Source organism: Leptodactylus fuscus, chromosome 5, assembly GCF_031893055.1.
Source record: "Leptodactylus fuscus isolate aLepFus1 chromosome 5, aLepFus1.hap2, whole genome shotgun sequence".
Lineage (NCBI taxonomy): Eukaryota > Metazoa > Chordata > Amphibia > Anura > Leptodactylidae > Leptodactylus > Leptodactylus fuscus.
In genome coordinates, this window is record NC_134269.1 from 128,206,476 (window position 1) to 128,225,573 (window position 19,098).

The following is a 19,098-nucleotide window of genomic DNA, read 5'->3' on the forward strand; positions in this document are numbered from 1 at the left end:
TACGCAGCGCTGTAGCACAGCTGAGTTCGCTCTCCATATGCAGAGATGTACATACAACTGAATACACACATTGAAAGCAATAGGGAAAAAAGCCTCCCATTGATTTCAATGGGTAACACACGTATGCCGGCACCCATAGAAATCAATGGGATCTGGTTTTTACGCGCTCATTCTGAAAGAGTTTTACGTTCAGAATGAGCGGAGCGAAACTCCGTGTGCAGGCTCCCTTATCCATATATTTTACTGAGATTCAGAATTTTGAATTCAGAATTTTTTTGAACATTTTCTGTGTAAATAAACTGCAAAAAGTCATCAATAGAAAAATGTAGTAAATTCAGAAATCACTCAGACCTGTAAACATTTGGCATTTGGGTTGAAAAGATCTTCTGCTGCAGCTAGGCTGACTCATCCAGAGTGCTATACCCATCATTGTGTAGCTCACTGTTATGAATTGCATCATTTAATACACAGGAGCTTCTGAGAAATGTTTCATTGCTTTTTAACGTACGGTTACCTGAAAAAGCAGCACATTTGTCTGTCTTGACACAGAGGAAATGACTGCTCAGCCAATGGTATCCAGCAACCATAACCCACCACAACCAGTCTTTGGTTGAGCAGCATTTCCTGTGAGGGAACAAGAAGTAGAGACACAGGTGTGGAACCTGGGCAACATCTGAATAAGAACAGCAAGGGATCGGTGAAGTGAGCCCACTGTACCTGTTTTAAATTAATCTGCTTGTGTTCCAATGCTGCCCAGGTACCCTGCAGACTTCTAATTCATTGTCCGTCTTGGCACAGGGAAAATGACTCCTCCTCCAGTCTTTAGCCATGGAACTGACTTGCCTGAGCCAGTGATTGGGTGAGCTGCATTTTCCTATAAGAGTCCCAGGAAGCAGAGTGTGGCAGCATCACAATAGGCGTGATGTGAGCATTACTACTTTTATTTATTCTTGAGAGTTTGGTAAAATAAAGTCTGTAAAATGTTAACTTAAAAAAAAACAAAAAAACAGTGGTATAAGTCTACCAAGCCATTGTGTTAATTTGTCCAATTTGTCAGAAAATTAAAACAGACATTAAAGAGAACTAGAGATGAGCGAACAGTGTTCTATCGAACACATGTTCGATCGGATATCAGGGTGTTCGCCATGTTCGAATCGAATCGAACACCACGTGGTAAAGTGCGCCAAAATTCGATTCCCCTCCCACCTTCCCTGGCGCCTTTTTTGCACCAATAACAGCGCAGGGGAGGTGGGACAGGAACTACGACACTGGGGGCATTGAAAAAAATTGGAAAAAGTCATTGGCTGCCGAAATCAGGTGACCTCCATTTTAGACGAATAGTGGATTTCAAATCCGGGTCATATGAGAATGTGAACTTTGTGACTATGAGACAGGGATAGCTGTACAGGCAGGGATAGCTAGGGATAACCTTTATTTAGGGGGGAATGTTATTAAAAATAACTTTTTGGGGCTCTATCGGGTGTGTAATTGTGATTTTTGTGAGATAAACTTTTTCCCATAGGGATGCATTGGCCAGCGCTGATTGGCCGAATTCCGTACTCTGGCCAATCAGTGCTGGCCAATGCATTCTATTAGCTTGATGAAGCAGAGTGTGCACAAGGGTTCAAGCGCACCCTCGGCTCTGATGTAGCAGAGCCGAGGCTGCACAAGGGTTCAAGCGCACCCTCTGCTCTGATGTAGGAGAGCCGAGGGTGCACTTGAACCCTTGTGCACCCTCAGCTCTGCTACATCAGAGCCGAGGGTGCGCTTGAACCCTTGTGCACACTCTGCTTCATCAAGCTAATAGAATGCATTGGCCAGCGCTGATTGGCCAATGTATTCTATTAGCCTGATGAAGTAGAGCTGAATGTGTGTGCTAAGCACACACATTCAGCTCTACTTCATCGGGCTAATAGAATGCATTGGCCAGCGCTGATTGGCCAGAGTACGGAACTCGACCAATCAGCGCTGGCTCTGCTGGAGGAGGCGGAGTCTAAGATCGCTCCACACCAGTCTCCATTCAGGTCCGACCTTAGACTCCGCCTCCTCCGGCAGAGCCAGCGCTGATTGGCCGAAGGCTGGCCAATGCATTCCTATGCGAATGCAGAGACTTAGCAGTGCTGAGTCAGTTTTGCTCAACTACACATCTGATGCACACTCGGCACTGCTACATCAGATGTAGCAATCTGATGTAGCAGAGCCGAGGGTGCACTAGAACCCCTGTGCAAACTCAGTTCACGCTAATAGAATGCATTGGCCAGCGCTGATTGGCCAATGCATTCTATTAGCCCGATGAAGTAGAGCTGAATGTGTGTGCTAAGCACACACATTCAGCACTGCTTCATCACGCCAATACAATGCATTAGCCAGTGCTGATTGGCCAGAGTACGGAATTCGGCCAATCAGCGCTGGCTCTGCTGGAGGAGGCGGAGTCTAAGGTCGGACCTGAATGGAGACTGGTGTGGAGCGATCTTAGACTCCGCCTCCTCCAGCAGAGCCAGCGCTGATTGGTCGAGTTCCGTACTCTGGCCAATCAGCGCTGGCCAATGCATTCTATTAGCCCGATGAAGTAGAGCTGAATGTGTGTGCTTAGCACACACATTCAGCTCTACTTCATCAGGCTAATAGAATACATTGGCCAATCAGCGCTGGCCAATGCATTCTATTAGCTTGATGAAGCAGAGTGTGCACAAGGGTTCAAGCGCACCCTCGGCTCTGATGTAGCAGAGCCGAGGCTGCACAAGGGTTCAAGTGCACCCTCGGCTCTCCTACATCAGAGCCGAGGGTGCGCTTGAACCCTTGTGCAGCCTCGGCTCTGCTACATCAGAGCCGAGGGTGCGCTTGAACCCTTGTGCACACTCTGCTTCATCAAGCTAATAGAATGCATTGGCCAGCACTGATTGGCCAGAGTACGGAATTCGGCCAATCAGCGCTGGCCAATGCATTCTATTAGCCCGATGAAGTAGAGCTGAATGTGTGTGCTAAGCACACACATTCAGCACTGCTTCATCACGCCAATACAATGCATTAGCCAGTGCTGATTGGCCAGAGTACGGAATTCGGCCAATCAGCGCTGGCTCTGCTGGAGGAGGCGGAGTCTAAGATCGCTCCACACCAGTCTCCATTCAGGTCCGACCTTAGACTCCGCCTCCTCCAGCAGAGCCAGCGCTGATTGGCCGAATTCCGTACTCTGGCCAATCAGCACTGGCTAATGCATTGTATTGGCTTGATGAAGCAGTGCTGAATGTGTGTGCTTAGCACACACATTCAGCTCTACTTCATCGGGCTAATAGAATGCATTGGCCAGCGCTGATTGGCCGAATTCCGTACTCTGGCCAATCAGCACTGGCTAATGCATTGTATTGGCTTGATGAAGCAGTGCTGAATGTGTGTGCTTAGCACACACATTCAGCTCTACTTCATCGGGCTAATAGAATGCATTGGCCAATCAGCGCTGGCCAATGCATTCTATTAGCGTGAACTGAGTTTGCACAGGGGTTCTAGTGCACCCTCGGCTCTGCTACATCAGATTGCTACATCTGATGTAGCAGTGCCGAGTGTGCATCAGATGTGTAGTTGAGCAAAACTGACTCAGCACTGCTAAGTCTGCATTCGCATAGGAATGCATTGGCCAGCCTTCGGCCAATCAGCGCTGGCTCTGCCGGAGGAGGCGGAGTCTAAGGTCGGACCTGAATGGAGACTGGTGTGGAGCGATCTTAGACTCCGCCTCCTCCAGCAGAGCCAGCGCTGATTGGCCGAATTCCGTACTCTGGCCAATCAGCACTGGCTAATGCATTGTATTGGCTTGATGAAGCAGTGCTGAATGTGTGTGCTTAGCACACACATTCAGCTCTACTTCATCGGGCTAATAGAATGCATTGGCCAGCGCTGATTGGCCGAATTCCGTACTCTGGCCAATCAGCACTGGCTAATGCATTGTATTGGCTTGATGAAGCAGTGCTGAATGTGTGTGCTTAGCACACACATTCAGCTCTACTTCATCGGGCTAATAGAATGCATTGGCCAATCAGCGCTGGCCAATGCATTCTATTAGCGTGAACTGAGTTTGCACAGGGGTTCTAGTGCACCCTCGGCTCTGCTACATCAGATTGCTACATCTGATGTAGCAGTGCCGAGTGTGCATCAGATGTGTAGTTGAGCAAAACTGACTCAGCACTGCTAAGTCTGCATTCGCATAGGAATGCATTGGCCAGCCTTCGGCCAATCAGCGCTGGCTCTGCCGGAGGAGGCGGAGTCTAAGGTCGGACCTGAATGGAGACTGGTGTGGAGCGATCTTAGACTCCGCCTCCTCCAGCAGAGCCAGCGCTGATTGGCCGAATTCCGTACTCTGGCCAATCAGCACTGGCTAATGCATTGTATTGGCTTGATGAAGCAGTGCTGAATGTGTGTGCTTAGCACACACATTCAGCTCTACTTCATCGGGCTAATAGAATGCATTGGCCAATCAGCGCTGGCCAATGCATTCTATTAGCGTGAACTGAGTTTGCACAGGGGTTCTAGTGCACCCTCGGCTCTGCTACATCAGATTGCTACATCTGATGTAGCAGTGCCGAGTGTGCATCAGATGTGTAGTTGAGCAAAACTGACTCAGCACTGCTAAGTCTGCATTCGCATAGGAATGCATTGGCCAGCCTTCGGCCAATCAGCGCTGGCTCTGCCGGAGGAGGCGGAGTCTAAGGTCGGACCTGAATGGAGACTGGTGTGGAGCTATCTTAGACTCCGCCTCCTCCAGCAGAGCCAGCGCTGATTGGTCGAGTTCCGTACTCTGGCCAATCAGCACTGGCTAATGCATTTCTATGGGGAAAAGTTAGCTTGCGAAAATCGCAAACTGACAGGGATTTCCATGAAATAAAGTGACTTTTATGCCCCCAGACATGCTTCCCCTGCTGTCCCAGTGTCATTCCAGGGTGTTGGTATCATTTCCTGGGGTGTCATAGTGGACTTGGTGACCCTCCAGACACGAATTTGGGTTTCCCCCTTAACGAGTTTATGTTCCCCATAGACTATAATGGGGTTCGAAACCCATTCGAACACTCGAACAGTGAGCGGCTGTTCGAATCGAATTTCGAACCTCGAACATTTTAGTGTTCGCTCATCTCTAAAGAGAACCTTTCATCAAATCGGGCCCATGCAGTTTTATATACTGCTGGAAAGCTGACAGTGCGCTGAATTCAGCACACTGTCGGCCTTCCCGATCCGTGCCCGGTGTAAAGCGCTATCGGTCCCGGTACCGTAGCGCTTTAGTGTCAGAAGGGCGTTTCTGACAGTTAGCCAGGGACGCCCTTCTGCCTCGCGGCGCCTATCACGCTGTACAGTGGAGCGGGGAGGAACGCCCCCTCCCTCTGCTCACACAGCTCGTCCATAGACGAGTATTATCAGGAGAGGGAGGGGGCGTTCCTCCCCGCTCCACAGCACAGCGCGATAGGCGCCGCGAGGCAGAAGGACGTCCCTGGCTAACGGTCAGAAACGCCCTTCTGACACTAAAGCGCTACGGTACCGGGATCGATAGCGCTTTACACCGGGCACGGATCGGGAAAGCCGACAGTGTGCTGAATTCAGCGTACTGTCAGCTTTCCAGCAGTATATAAAACTGCATGGGCCCGATTTGATGAAAGGTCCTCTTTAAAGGGGGTCTAATAAATAGAAACATAACACTGGTGAAATGAACACTTGAATTTCAAGCACTAGTAAGGAAAGGGAGGTGTTCACCAAAACAATGAAAATGTAACTTTTATTGGGATCTTTAAAAACATCAGCCACACTGACAATACTATGTGACCCCTCCCAGTAGATATGATCGGGGGAAACAACAAACAAATATCAAGGAGGGGCAACATGTTGGCTGATTGGTTAGCACTGTAGCCTTGCAGCGATGGAGTCCTTGGTTCGAATCCCACCAGCAGGACCAAAATCTACAAGGGGTTTGTATGTTCTTCCTGTGCTTGGGAAAAAATGTACATTGTGAGCCCTATATGGGGCTCACAATCTACAAAAAAAAAATAATCAAGGAATAAATCTCCTCATGCAGTGTGGTCCACTTTCTATCAACATCTAAATCTCAAAGGGTGTGGTGGAATTTATTCCGGTGTATGTTTAAGGGTCCATTCACATGGAGGAGACTCCCATTGACTTCAATGGATTCCTTCTTCTACTAGCAGAAAAAGGAGCCCATTGAAGTCAATGGGAGGCTTTTTTTTTTTTTCAGCCTGAAATTCCACACCAAATTCCTTATCATTTTCCTCCGTGTGAATGCACCCTAAATCTACCCATATGGGGAGATATAAACATACACCAGAGTGAATTCCACCACACCCTTTGAGATTTAGATGTTGATATAAGTGCACCGCACTGCATGAGGAGATTGATTCCTTGATATTTGTTTGTTGTTTCCCCGATCATATCTACCGGGAGGGGTCACATAGTATTGTCAGTGTGGCTGATGTTTTTGAGGGACACAAGTTTTTAAAGATCCCAATGAAAGTTACATTTTAATTGCTTGTTTTGGGGGACTCCTACCTTTCCTTACTGGGCCTACTAAATAATACTAGATCTAACAGATTGGTAGACCACTCTGCTTTTCACATGTATTGCTCTTATTGCAGCTGAATATGTTCTTTTGCTGAAAAAGTGATTTAAAAAAATGCAATTAAGAGTCTTGGTGCACTGGAGGTGTTCCCTTTGCTGCTTGACACAATTATTTCTTTTCTACTTCATAGATGCCCTGAGCTGGCATCTGTTGAGTAGAAAAAAAAAACACAAAAAAAAGTGCACCAGTAGTGGAGGGAGTGCCTCCAGTGCACCAATACCACAACTTGCATATTTCTAAAATCCACTTTCTTAGCAAAAGGATGTATTTGATTGTGATAACAAAAGATATAAGGCGCTTTACAAGCTGCTATATCTAGTTTATATATTAGGGAGGTGGTAGGCTTAGTTCACATGTAAATTACGTGTGGCTTATTTTGGCACCAGAAAAAAAAAGGCTTCCTAATTAGGAAGCTTTTTTTGGACCCTGCTGCGCTTTTTGTAGCTTTTTTTTGGAGGGTTTTTTTTTTTTTGTAAAAATCGCTTCAAAAACACCAGGCTGTTTTCCCCTCCCGTAAAGTGAATGGACCGAAAAAAGCGACGTTTTTTTTTTTTTTTTTTTTGCAAAAAAACGCACGTTTTTCGCCTCCCATTCATTTCTGTTGGCAGAAAACGCCTGAAGAAAGGTCATGTCGCTTTTTTTTTTTCTGCTAGCAGTCTACATAGACCACTATTGTAAAGGGGCGGATTTTGAAGCAAAATCCGCTGTCAAAATCAGCTCTTTGCCCCTGTGTGAACTAGCCCTTAGACTTCTTTTAACACTGCCTGATACAAGTGGAACACTTTTCCATTTGCATCCATCCTGCTTGTCTGTAATGTTAATATGCATGGAAGATCCCTTCAGCTTTATTTTTGCACACAATTTTCATCTAAACTCCTCAACTCATGTTACGTTTAATTTATGATTTGAAGATAGATAGAAATCTTTAAATAGATTATATATACACACACACACACACATATATACACGCTGTTACATGCATTAACAATTTTCTCTGTATTTATAGTACGATAGCAGCAGTTTTTGCATTCTTTCCTGATAACTTTAACAATTACCTATAGGTAAGTCTGGCGACATATTGCAGCTACTTTTCAGTCTCTTTTAGTTAACCTGTAGAAATCCAATGTGATATTATAATCACACATTTTAAGCAGCGTTACCGCTAGAATGCGGATTCCACTGCAGCTATCGTATTCTATCCAACTGTGCTCATTTCTGTAGGCTGCGAGAATTATTCTCTGCTCTCTGTCTCCTGTATGGGGTTAATGTATCTGCTGTTTGTAAAATGTGTTATGTATTTCAGGGCAAACAGGAGTGAAGAGTTTTGCTTTATAACTGCAGCAGGGTCAAGTCATTTCAGTTATCTGCTACTTTGTACAATCTCTAGGTTACTGTGCCTCTCCATCTTGCTCATATTACAATAACTGAGGAATATAAAGAATATGGAACAAAATAAGCCACTAGCATGTAATGCCACACACTGTAGTAAACAGGTTTGCTCTGTTTTACCAAGTCTTAGCTTAAACGGATTTTCTGTTTTCTAAACATGTGAATGTTAAATTTTAACTGCTGCAATGTGAGTATGTGTTACAGTCAGGGGAGAATTTACTATCTCTACATCAGAAAACTGTCTTAGATGTGGCTCCTTTTTGGCGCAGGGCTCTTTTTTGGGGGGAAGGGGGGGAGGGGGGCAAAGATGTGCTTCTTTCCTGTTCCTGCATCCTGATTGACAATTTATGACGGTGAGCAGAGTGGAGATCAAGGTGGGCTGGGATGGAGGTACCTTACCCCAACAAATGTACTATAACTCAGAAAAGTGGTAACATACCAGAAGTCTTCACTAGTCCTTGACTCCCTAACAAACCTTCCCAGTGAGAACACGGTATGTTTATTCCACTTATTATGCTTATATAGTGCCAACATATTCCTCAGCACTTCAGACATTGTCATCACTCATTTTCCCGAGTAGGGTTCACAATTAATTTCCCTATAAGTATTATTATTATGCTTACTTGTATAGCGCCATCATATTCCGCAGCGCTTTACAGACATTGACAGTCACTGTCCCATATAGGGCTCACAATCTACAGTCCCTATCAGTATGTCTTTGGCTATAAGAATGAGTCATCTGCTGTGTGGGAGGAAATTTGTAAATTTTAATTTTTTTATTCTCAATTTTATTAAATTTTTACAAGATACAGTAACTGCATGAGAAAAAAATAGGCAATAATCTTCTCTACTGCAATAACAGCAGATAACATACATGTGTATTGGAAAATACAGAGCAATACTTGTACATCAATAACAAATAGCAATATCATACAAAATAAGAGACAAACAGGAGGTGAGACCAACCCCATTCCCTTTGTTACAAATCAGAAACCCCACACTTAATTTGGTCTTTGGGGTAAAATGAAGGGTCTCGTTTTGTGAGACATTCTAAGGATAGACATTCCGTTAAGTGGGGATCAGCTGAGAGACTTACGTCCAGACAGCCCTTTCACTTTTCTACATTATATGTACTTCCACAAATGCGGTTTGGAGATTACAACCCTTGGACCACTATACCGTCCCCTCACAGATTTTGAAAAGGCCTTACTTAGTGGCCTTCCCTTCACCCGGAAGGTAAAACATTGTAAGCAGCTTCTCCACTATTCACCTGAGTCTCATGTTCTCCCATGACTTCATCTCCCATGAAGTCATGGGAGATGAATCAAGAGCTGAAGTTGTCAGAAGAAACCTTTAAATTTATTCTGAAAAAATTCTCATGGTTTTTTCTTCTTGTCTCTGACTCCAAGAAGGGCATTATAAGATATTAGCTCTGTGCCATAGATCTCCAGAACGGTTACAGGCTCAAAACTTGGTAAACTCAGATAGATATTGGAGGTACCAGAAACACAAGCTATATAACTAAGTAGTGTGTAATCTTTAAGCATATGCCTGCGCATGTGATGTAAACATGGCTGGTCTCAGCAGCTCCATCTTAAAAAAAAAAAAGGGTACTTATGTCTTAACACACAGTTATTAAAGTTCTGGCAACCATGTCATAATAGCTCATTAGGAGGCGTTGAACGTAAAGATGGGACACCAAGAAGTATCTCTCTAGTCCAGTTGGTTTAGTATTCAGCAACTTGAGGCACAGTACATATCAGTTGTCAGCCAAATACTACCACCTCAACATAAACAGATTAATGAAGTAGGACATTGAGAAAACACTAGACACACAGGTGATAAAGAATAGTTTCAGTGCATATAAAATGCTACTCTGATGCCCTCACTGTGTCCCTCTTCATGTCTTTATTGATTCTCCTATTTCTGTTGACATGGTACCTTTTAAGAGGTAGTAACCTATACTTGTGGTCAGTTCACATGGAGGAATTTGCTGCAGATTTTGCCCCTGAATCCGGAGCAAATTCCTCCCGGAATATGCCTCCCATTGTTTTCAATGGGAGGCAAAGATTGCGGCAGGACGCAGAAAAAAGAAACATCCTGCTCAATCTTGCCACGGCTCGAGACTCCCTTCTGATTAGGCTCATTCATTCGGACCTAATCAGGAGTGGGATGCTGATACACGGCATCTGCATCCCGTCACAGCTAGCCTGCATGAAAATGCCGGCTGCGAAAAACGAAGAGGAATTTCCTCTTCATTTTCCTCTGGGTGAACATACCCTAGCTGCTCCAAAAGTACGAGTTACTATATATGGAGCACTAACCCAACTAACTCTCTCTTCACATTTGTCAAGTGACCTAGCCTTGTAAAGCTGTGTATAATACCTTGCTGGTTGCCATGACTACAGTAGCTCTGGGATAGGTACCTTTTGCTAAGATGTAATGGATAGGACCTGTGTTTACAGCCCAAAATGCATTTACAGACTGCACTCTTTCCTTGGTTGTATAGGTAGTAGCACATTCAGGATGGAGAGAGCAGCACTATGAGATTCTGTAACATGAAGATTTCCGCACTGCTCTGTCATTGACGAGTTGCTATTTTACACAGCTGGAATAATTGGATTATTTCTGAATATGACATTGCATACTTATTTGAATCAAGTCACTATATATACTGTAGTCAGTCTGTTGTGTTAGTGTACTTATACAAGTTCATATATGATGACTTCATAGTGCCTGATTGTCACTTAATTGGACATGTACATGTTGATTGTCTCGTCCATACATATACAAATGTAGCGAAATTAACCCGAACTTCTGTGATAGGTTAAATTACTTCAACATGATATCTTTCCACAAAAAGGTTTTGAAAGGTTTGTATTGTCTTCTGTAAAAAAGATATTATGCTGCTACAGTTTAGCCAATTGTAGGTTAATTCTGCTGTGTCTGTTTGGGAGTGCTGACTATTTTTGTGAATTTATATGTAAAAGCTTCCCATTGCTTGCATAGATATTTTATCCAAACAGTTGCCCTGATCTTTCTTGTTTGTGTGTGTACAAATGTGTCTATAGCAAGATATAGGTATAATTACACACAATCCACAAAGTAGAAGTGGAAAGGAGATACAGAATAAAAGCAGAGGTAGACTAAGGCTATAGGATTTCTGTGGGTCTTGGAGCAATTTTCACAATTTAACCTGCTTTTGAGTATCATGCAGTGGTGACAACTGGGGATATGAGGATTCTGCTTAACAGCATGCTGCCAAGTGTCAATAGGTGGTAGCTGGAGATAGCTTGCTAAGGGCAGTACGCATTGTCATTATAACTCTGCTATTCCCATGCTCATAAAGTTGAAAATGACTGCTGTTGTTCTAAGATAGTAACTTCTCGGGCATATCAATTGGCTGTTATCCAGTTTCTCTTTTCACTCCACAGTCTGGAAAATGTCTTTAATATGCAACACCTCCTAAATGCTGACTAATATTAAAACCTGAACAAAATGTGACTTTTTTTTTAAAAGGATTTATTACATCTGCTTGTTTCAGTAAAAAGATAAAGAAATGTTTCCATCGTATTTTGTGCACCAATGTATAAATAAAGAAAAAAGTGTTCCACGTTTAGTAAGCTACTATAAATTTAGCACAGCGGGCTACATGGCTAAGGTTCAGTTCACATCTGCGTTCGGGCCATTCTGTTCCCTTCTCTGGATAAAAAATGCAGAGAGAAGTCCTGGAAGCCTCCATTATAGTCTATGGGTTCCGCCAGTTTCCTAAGGTACCTGCTTTTTTATGCGGATTAGGTTTCCATTCAGGGGGAAAATATTTGGTGCATTATGAAATGAAAAATTCCACAAAGTCAACCCAGGACTGTTGAACAGCTAGACTCCTGCATTACAGAAAATGGGACATGACTCTCCATAAACCTCAGAAGTTTTTCTTCTCATTTTCTAGACTTTAACAGACTCTTGTAAAATGAAGGGTTGCTACACAATGATAGACTTGGTCTTGTCCCAACTTTTTTGAGATGTGTTCCTGCCATCAGTTTCTAAATGTTGTTGTTTTTTTTTTTTTTTTCCAAATGAAAACAGAAAATGTCTAACTTTCAACCTCTGATATTCGTTTTATATGCTATTCTGAATAAAATATGGCTGTATGAGATTTCCAAATTATTGCATTGCAACTTTTTTGGAATTGGTGGTGTAAAAGGAAAAATAAAAAGACTCCTATTATACTGAACCTGAAAAGTAGTGTATGATTCAGAAGTTAAAAAAAAGGAAATGCTGCTGCACCATTTACAAATAAACAATTGAAACCTATTAAATTGTCTTAAAAGCAATAGTTTACAGTCCTTGTTTCTGTATTGGGTAATGTTCTTAAATATGTACTGTTCCTTTCACAAAATGATTCTTTTGCATCTGCATTGGCATCTTATATCACTGAATGTTTAAGTCATGATTGAGATAATGGGGGTGATTTATTAAGCAAAATGCGCTAGAATTGTGGCGTATTTGCACGAAAAAAATGCTGTATGCCACATTTATCGAGTGTTTTAGACACATTTATGTCTTGACCAAAATGGCGCATGGCCTTGTGGGGGAATGGGTGTGGCTTACTTAAAAAGGGGTATGATCAACCTCATGCAATCAACCTCTGTGCAGCAAAAATGCGCCATAAATTCGCCAACAACTTTTAAGTCAACTAATAGGTGGTATAAGCTTAGACTAGAGAGTCTAAGAATACACCAGATTTATCAAATATCATCTCTACAGCAGACCATAATTTCCACCTCCATATTACTGCCACTGTTCACTGGAGAACAATTTGAAAACCGCTGGTTGTTTCCATTCTCTGTATTTTCTATCCTCAATAGTCTTAGCCATAATTGTAATAGCCTCTTCCACCACCATGAGAGTCACCAATATCTTAGTAACCTCCCTTTCTGATACTTGTGTTCTGCACTTTCTGCATAAAGCCTTCCTTACATCTTCATGATGTTCATTTGTGGTTTGACATTTTTGCAAGTTAATTTTAATCACAGCATCATGGTCACAAAACCAAAGCTTTTTTTTTTGCCAGATTGTATACTAGTAATAATTTCTGTGCTTTCAATTCTTCCATATCCTTCAATATTCCCTAAGGTGATGTTGTTCAGTGTCTTCCTTGATGATATTAACAAAAAGTTATTTTACTATAACAGTGAACATCAGGCTTGGAAGATTTCTCTCTGGTGACAGCATGCTTTGGCTCCATATCTCTTCCATCAATATAATGTGGCTGGGCTACGTCAACTTTAGTCCATAGATGAGAAGGTTACAAATCCAAAGCCCCTGGATCTCTTGCTTGAAGGGTTCCTTATAACCACACAGTTTGTCAGCTTCCCCATTGTTGGAGACTGTTCTTATGTTTCAAAGCTGAGCCCTCCTAACCCTCGATTTCCCATCTACATAACTGTACTAACATACACCTAGTCGGGTATAACGCTACATAAACTATACAGTGAAACAACACGACCACCTCTCTTCAGCGATGATTCAGCAATAATCTCATTCCACTTTTCTATATTATTTTCTAAACAGTTGATGGAGCTATATAAAGTGTCTAAACAAAATAAATTATGAACATGAATAACTTTAAGAGAGGAGGGACTTAATGGAGGGAATGGGTTAATGAAAAGTTGCTGCTGTATTATCTAAAGATTATTAGCAGAGATGAGTGAACACTGTTCGGATCAGCCGATCCGAACAGCACGCACCCATAGAAATGAATGGAAGTACCTGTGACGCTGACTTTGCCGGCGGCCGGCCGGCGTCACAGGTGCTTCCATTCACTTCTATGGGTGCGTGCTGTTCGGATCGGCTGATCCGAACAGAGTTCGCTCATCTCTAATTATTAGGCAATATTAGTAGACCTGTCCCTTTTGTGTAATGGCTAACCAAATATGCATACATGGAGTAGAGATGGAGTGAGAGTAAATAGAAGAGATGAATTTGGTGATTTGACTAGTTGTACGCAAAGCTGTGTTGTCAGGAAGCCAAATTTACAATTTCATCTCCTCTATTTTTCTTCAATCCATCTCTGATTCCATGCATACATTTTTTTGACTTGTATCCTTCAAGTTGAACCAAGAGATAGGAAAGAGCACTGAAGGGATGAGGGAACCATGGATTCCCAGCCAGTCTAACATGCAGGTGCTTGCCAGGCCTGAAGTTGCATAGTGTCCCTGATCTGATGAGGGCAGGCGCATTCAACTTGGAATGTCCACACACCAATCTAAATGATAGTGCTGCCACACAGGGATATGAACTGTGCAGCGGCCATTGCTTCTTACTCTTCTAGGTACATGAAACAGCAATTAATTTCGGCCCATTTCAGATTCTACTTGTCTTCAAGGGTCTAGTATTCTTGACTGGTTTATTGATCATAGTCAACACAATTTGATTGTAGATCCTAATGCAAAATATGTAATGGGGCGTCTTCTTGCATTATGTCATTTATATTTTGTGTGTTATGGGACCACCTCAGGGACTAGGGCCCAGTAGTAAGTCCTGTTGTAATAGCTCTTTAGCTACAAGCCTGACTGGGCATAATGAAAACTTTCTATACTTTAACAAAAAGCATTAGGTATTAACACAAAAAGTAAGATTAGTATATTAGATTATGTAAAGAGCAGTGCAGTGTTTTGTTTTTATTGTGCCCTTTATATATGAATTATAACACCATTCTGTTCCCTTGGTGCATCATGTGACTGGAATCAGACCTGCTAAATGTTTACAGCATCTTGTGTTTGGACTTAAAACTCTGAAAATTCAACCCAAAGTTCCTCTTTCAGAGCAGACATGTAGAGTCGATAAGCCAGTTCTGACTTGTGAAAAGTACTTTGGGGTGGATTGTAGCCTGCATGGGCTTTGGTGTCAGCACTAGATACCTGACCAAGGTGCTTTTATCCTCATTTGCATATGAAGAAAACAGCTATTTCCACGAAAATGGAGCTCCAAGGTGGAATAGCAAAGGTGTATTTGGAAACTGTAGAATCCCTTCTACAACATACTATGTTTAGGTTTATAACAAGTTTGGTGCTGAATTTTAATAAATTTAAAGTATATAATGTTAATATATTTTTTATAATTTACGTGAAGTTACAGTTCAACCAATTCAGACCTCACCCAACATTGACTCCATATGTCTGGTTCAAATGACTTTCTTGTCTGTTGATTTGAAAAGTAAGATTGATTTATTTATTTTTCCTTTTGTTCTTATTCTTCAACAGTTGTGACTATATATTGTGTCTAGATGCGATATAACATGTATCTATATATAAGAAGTGTCTCCCCTTTGGTATAGAGTGGATTGTAAGTAGTGTGTTTGCTGCATTACTGGGAATGACCTGTTCTACTTTGCTATCTTGATTGCGTTGCTTCTCTCTTCCCCAAGCAGAAACAAAAAATGGCTTAATCTTGCAGTGAGGAATAATAGATGGAATGTAGTCTTTGGAAGACTTTCTTTATGCCGTCAGTACAACGTGCGCTGCTGACTGAAAGTGCCTGTGGGCATTTGGTCCCTATAGCCTGTATTGTTGTCAGTTAAATGGGATCATGAGTGTTTGAAAGGTGTTTGAGAATGAACTGAAAATCATTTTCACAAGTGGATGATTACTTCTGCCACATGTTAACCCAGCTCCATCAGAATGACCCAGATTTTTGAGACTGCATTAATTGCTCTTTCAACCTTGACTGAGATTTTTCTCTTTAAGAAAGCCCTTTGCTGGACTCAGCAGCTACATGTATTGAATTTCTCTTCCCGTATTTTGTCTATTGTCTGAGCCAAATAAAGCCTTGTAAAAATAGAGGATTTACCATTCGAGCTGTAGATTGCTTCATTCCTCAGAATAAAAAGGAGAAATCAAAATGGTCTATGAGAAGTAATAACTGCCCTTTTCCACATTTTCTTTGCTGAATACTTCCAGTATTCAGCATACAATTATGTTTTTCAACTATTCATTAGTGCTGATTTTTCATCTTGAAGTATAACCATGAACTGTCACAGCATGGACTCGGTGCAAATAAATTGCCATATTCCTTTTCATATCTCTCACCAGAGTAAAACAAAACCGTAGTGTTTCATGTTATGTATTGTGACTAGGAAGTACAAGATTTGCAAGATTCTGAAAAATGTTCAAAAGCATTATAAAAGGAAAAAATAGTAATGCATAGTCATTTGTGAAATTTTACATTTCTTCATTTTGACATTGAAAAAAGAAATCAAAATGCTTTTTTTTCTGTCAAGATAGTCAGTGGTTACTGTTGAAAATGGCCAATATGTCATGTTATTTTTGTATGAATGAAACATTCGTATGAATAAAATTATGCACTCCTATTATTAGACTCTTATAACTTACAACTACTAACTCTTATCTTGTAAATGTATACTATTAATATATTGGGGGGATTTCTTTTAAGGATTAGCCTCTTCTAATAATTCAGCTACACTCCTACATACCAGAATTGAAGTTCACCCCAATCCGAAACTGGATAGATTTGGTAGAATTCAAGCCAGTTTTCTGACCAACAGTGGCGTTCATCTTTGGCGCAAAAAAGGGCCAAGCACATAAATGCACCATATTTAGTAAATTCACCCTCACTGTGTAATGTTACAGATTGCACAGTTGAAATATATTTAAAAAAAAAAAAAAAACAAAAAGAACCCACTTTACAATAGAGATTGTGAATATAAATTCAACTTGCTGTGTATCATTTTTAAATCTTTAAATGGTGGTGTTCTGTGATTTCTATGTAAAGCTAGGTTTCAGATTCTGCTGTTGTCTCCAGGTGTTGAGAAGCTACTGCTGAAGGGATCATATTGTTGGATTAAGGCTATTTTGTGAGCACCATTGGGAAAGCAAATTACTATTGCACATTGCACGTCTTCATCAAATATCCTCTTTGTGCTATTGATGCTTAAAGTCTTTGTTAGTTTAATCCCACGTGAAAACATGTGATTACAGAATTAAGAGGGCAGTCAGTGTTCTTTTATAATGGATATGTAACAGAAATCCTCTGAAAGTGATGTGCTTATTATAGTGACTGCTCATTCTGACCAATTTAGTAATACATGACCAAATGATTTCTGTAAACACCTTAAAGCATGTGGAAAAGTGTGCCTATTATACATGGGTTTTTTAGCTGTAATTTAGAATTTGTATGATAACATATAAATATAAAGTGGGTGTAATATTCATATATTAATATATCTAAAGATGCTTTATGTGTTGATATATTTTATGTTTTATTAGTATTTCCTACTTAAAATGTATGTATGGGATTCACCAGAATCTCATATACATTGCAAGGGCTATAAAACTCGCATTTTGTTTCTTGGACATTTCCACCTAAGCCAAAGCGTAAAGTTTACACCACAAGGGCCCCCACCTTTCTCTAAGATTGGTGACTTATCCTTAAAGGGGCTCTATCAGCAAAATCATGCTGATAGAGCCCCACATATGCGTGAATAGCCTTTAAAAAGGCTATTCAGGTACCGTAAATGTTATATTAAACTACCCCCCTGTTTTAAAATAAAACCCTAAAAAAGAATGTTATCTACTTACGCATCATGCACTGTGGGCGGGCATTCAGGGTGTGTCGTCTTCTTCATCCATGCCTCTTCTTCCTCCGATGTCCTCCGGTCCCGTCCTCCTCCGGCGCTCGTGAGCGGACACTGATATAAAAAAAATGGCCTGGGCGCATGCGCAGTAGCATGCGGCTTCTATGACGGCTACTGCGCAGGCGCCCAGGCCATGTTTTTATATCAGTGTCGGTTCGCGAGCGCCGGAGGAGGACAGGACCGGAGGACATCGGAGGCACGATCCGTAAGTAGATAACATTCTTTTTTTAGCGTTTTATTTTAAAACAGGGGGGGGGGAGTTTAATATAACTTTTACGGTGCCTGAATAGCCTTTTTAAAGGCTATTCACGCATATGTGGGGCTCTATCAGCATGATTTTGCTGATAGAGCCCCTTTAAGATAGGCCATCTATATAAGATCTGCTCCACTGAAGTCTATGGGGCAGCGCTACAGTATCTAGTCTCCATACAGCACTGCAGTGTGTACGGAGTGTGAGCATTGCGGCTCTCCCATGCTGCCTCATTATCGGTGATCTGGTATTAGACCCCCCCACATATCTAATATTGATGGCCTTTCCTAAGGATAGCTCATCAATCTTAGAAACCGTATAACCCCTTTTATCGAAAATTTAGTTTCATTTGGGTATAGTCACACATACAAGTTTTGATCAGGTTATGTTTTTTCAGTTTTATTTTGATGTATTTGTTTAAAGCTGGAACCAGGAGTAGTTCGTTTTTTTTACTTATTTTTGGCTGATCATGATTTTTGGCTTAAAGAGGACCTTTTAACGGGTCTGGAAAGCCCAAAGAGATAGGCACTGTCTCCCTGAGCATTTTCTTCTTTTTGTTTATTTATATTCGGCGAGCCTTTCCAAAGATATATAAGCCCTTTAAATGATGATGCAGATTAAGGTATACTAGGCAAATGGGCAAGAACATTGTGCTTTTTCTGGGGTCTCTGTGTATTGCATTTCCGTAAAGAACTGTACATTGAATAAAATGACTTTCTCGCATTTATCTCAGTCAAAATTGGTAATATTATAATGACGTGAGGATGTGTTGTTGTTTAGGGTATGAACAGCCATAATAGGACACACATCTTCTCTCTGATGGAGATTTTCTGGTGATTTAATAATTGAATTTCATCAATGTTAATTATTAATATTGTACTTTACCTTACGCATCCAAAGTGAGAAACGAACACAATAAGATAGTAGTAGAGTGACAAGGTTGTGGAATTTACATATGATTTGTTTGTGTGTATAGTTTACCTGAACTTCTGCAATTGGTAACATCTCTACAGTGTCATATTTTATCAATTAAAAGTCCATTAAAGAGTGTTTTTCCAATGACCATTCATTGGCTTTTATTGTCTTCTATGGTAAAATATCACACTACAGCAGTTTAACCAGTTGCAGAATTTGGGATTAACACTGGTACACACACACACACACACACACACACACACAAACTAACACAATGCATTG

General features: G+C 41.5%; 1 protein-coding gene and 1 pseudogene across 4 annotated transcripts in view; one reads left to right on the top strand and one right to left on the bottom strand.

Annotated features, from left to right (window-relative positions):
- CADPS2 (calcium dependent secretion activator 2) overlaps nt 1-19,098 on the top strand; it is a 283,863-nt gene that overhangs the window by 99,648 nt on the left and 165,117 nt on the right. The gene's annotated exons all lie outside the window — the stretch shown is intronic.
- Nucleotides 12,918-13,434, bottom strand: LOC142203018 (heterogeneous nuclear ribonucleoprotein A2 homolog 2-like; annotated as a pseudogene).